Source organism: Cetorhinus maximus, chromosome 1 (assembly GCF_964194155.1).
Source record: "Cetorhinus maximus chromosome 1, sCetMax3.hap1.1, whole genome shotgun sequence".
In the NCBI taxonomy this organism is placed as follows: domain Eukaryota; kingdom Metazoa; phylum Chordata; class Chondrichthyes; order Lamniformes; family Cetorhinidae; genus Cetorhinus; species Cetorhinus maximus.
The window spans coordinates 203167035-203169912 of NC_135879.1; the positions used below are offsets into that span (position 1 = coordinate 203167035).

Genomic DNA, 2878 nt, shown 5'->3' on the forward strand with positions numbered 1-2878 from the left:
GGGCTGAGGGGGATGGAGGGCCAAGTTCAAGAGGCTGGGGAAGGATTGCCTACAATGGATCCCGGGGGCCTGAAAAGAAGGTCCCACCCTTGCCTGACACCAGCTCACGCAGCTAAAGCTGCCTGGCTTCCCACATGGCATGGGCCTACCCCTGTCATGGGTAAAATACCAGCAGGGTGGGATGAGGCCTGCCCTATCCTTGTACAATTACAGACAAATCATGGACAGGCTGGTGGGCGGCAAGAAGGCTACCCATTGGATTTTATGTACACCTCTGCCTTCAAACTCTCTGGCAGGGGAGCCCATAGTTTAAAAATGCCAAGGATGGCTGCTTAATATTCAAGGATTGTTATGACACAGCAATTGGTAAAGGCTGAGTTATTTAAAACTCCAATTTAAACAACTGTCATAACCTATATTTTCAATTGGTATGTTTGAGATGCAGCTCTGAATTCAGAAATGAAACCACCGAGCCTTCAGAGGTTTTTATATAAATTAAATTAAACATTTATTAATTTAACAAGATATTAAACACATACGTGTCTACAAATTATTACCATAATAACTATTAAACAAATCCCCAAATTAATCACTCCCAGGTAATCTTCCCCAAGGCAACAATAACCCATAGACTTAAATAGGCACCAGGCAAAGCACATTTTATCTTACAAATTCAAAATAAGGTTCCTTTCAATTTGTGTCCTTTGCATACAGTTGTAGGCTTACAGGTGACATGCCTCTGACTTATGTGCACAGCCCGGTCTCTCTGTTTCTGTGTCTGGCCGCCATGGCTCATCAGCAGGTTTAGTGGTCCCACCTCAAGAAATTCGGCCAGGGCTCCCGCTCATGCCAAGTCTGTGCGAACCGACACTGCCTAATCTGGAAGTATGACCTCAACATGTGCCGCCAGTGCTTCAGACAATACACTAAAGATATTGGCTTCGTCAAGCTGGAGTAAATTACAAAAGGAGTAAGAATGCATTCCGATGCAGTATGAAATGGAAATGCAGCATCTGTTGAACAACTTTTTACTGTCTTAACCTGGAAGAAGCAAAACTTTTTTTCTATATATACCTAGTCTTCCCTTTGAATGTAAATTCTCATTATATCACCAGGCCCTTTGAACTCCTCCTCTTCTAACAATAAAACACCTTTCATAGTACCAATTTTATTAGTAATATAAACATATTGCTTGGTGTCTCCTAGCTAGGTGCAATATTTCACCCCCATCCTTTGAATGGTTTATTCAACAAAATGCAAATGTACCCTGTACCTTACTGTTTAACATCTCAAAACGACTATACACCAAAGCACCCAGACTAGCTGGCTTTAATCCAATTAAGACACACATACTCACATCCACACAGAACCTACTACAGGTCCAATTTAAACTAATTTCCAATAACATTATATGCGTTAATATCTTCATGACATGGATACAAAATGTTCAGAAAAGATAGTGAAGGAACAAATGAAAGTGGGGTGGCAGTGTTGATTAGGAAAGACATTGGAGTATCAGAAAGACAGAATGTCTTTGAGGAGGAAAGGACAGAATCCATCTGGTTTGTATTTAGAAGCAAAAAGTGCATGATCACCCCATGGGGTATTCAGTAGATTCCCCCAATAGTGAAAAAAAGGTAGAGGAACAAATCTGCAGAAAAATCACTGAGATGTATAAGAACTGGAGGGGAGGCGGTAGCATAGTGGTAATGTCACCGGACTAGTAAACCAGAGGCCCAGGCTAATGTTCTGGGGGACATGGGTTCGAATCCTGGTGGAATTTGAATTCAATTAACAAATTAAAAAGCTAGCCTCGGTAATAGTGATCATGAAACCATTGTCAACTGTTGTAAAAACACATCTGGTTTAGTAATGCCCTTTAGGGAAGGAAATCTGCCGTCCTACATGTGACTCCAAACCTGCAGCAATGTGGTTGACTCTTAACTGCCCTCTGAAATTACCTATCAAACCATTACAAAGTCCTACAAAAAGGAATGAAACTGGACAGATCACTGGGCATTGATCTAGACCCAGTCCTGTTGACCCTGCAAAGTCCTCTTTACTAACATCTGGAGGTGAGTGCAAAAACTGAGGGAGCTGTCTCACAGACTAGTTAAGCAACAGCCTGACATAGTCATCCTCCTGGAATCATATCTTACAGATAATGTCCCAAACACCACCATCACCATCCCTGGGTATGTTCTGTCCCACTGGTAGGACAGGCCCAGCAGAGGTGGTGGCACAGTGGTATACAGTTGGGAGGGAGTTGCTCTGGGAGTTCTTAACATCAGCTCTAGAAGTCTTATGGCATCAGGTCAAACGCGGGCAAGGAAATCTCCTGCTATTACCAAGTACCGCACCCCTCCCCACTCAGCTGATGAATCAGTGCTCCTCTATGTTGAACACCACTTGGAGGAAGCATTGAGGGTGGCAAGGGCGCAGAATGTACTCTGGGTGGGAGACTTAAATGTCCACTGCCAAGAATGCCTTGGTAACACCATTACTGATCGAGCTGGCCGAGTCCTAAAGAATATATCTGCTAGACTGGGTCTGCAGCAGGTGATGAGGGAACCAACAATAAGGAAAAACATATTTGGCCTTGTCTTCACCAATCTACCTGTCACAGATGCATCTCTGTCCATGACAGTATCAGTAGGAGTGACTGTCCTTGTGGAGGTGAAGTCCAGCCTTCACATTGAGGATACCCTCCATTGTGTTTTGTGGCACAACCACAGTGCTAAGTGGGATAGATTTTGAACAGATCTCAAACTGGGAATCCATGAGGCGCTGTGGGCCATCAGCAGTCGCAGAATTGTACTCAACCACAATATATAACCTCATGACACAGCATATTCCCCACTCTACCAGTATCACCAAG

At 43.6% G+C, this 2878-nt stretch overlaps 1 pseudogene; it reads left to right on the forward strand.

Moving 5' to 3' along the window:
* The first annotated feature begins 787 nt into the window (after nt 1-787).
* On the forward strand, nt 788-958 carry LOC144691431 (small ribosomal subunit protein uS14 pseudogene; annotated as a pseudogene).
* Nucleotides 959-2878: the final 1920 nt, after the last annotated feature.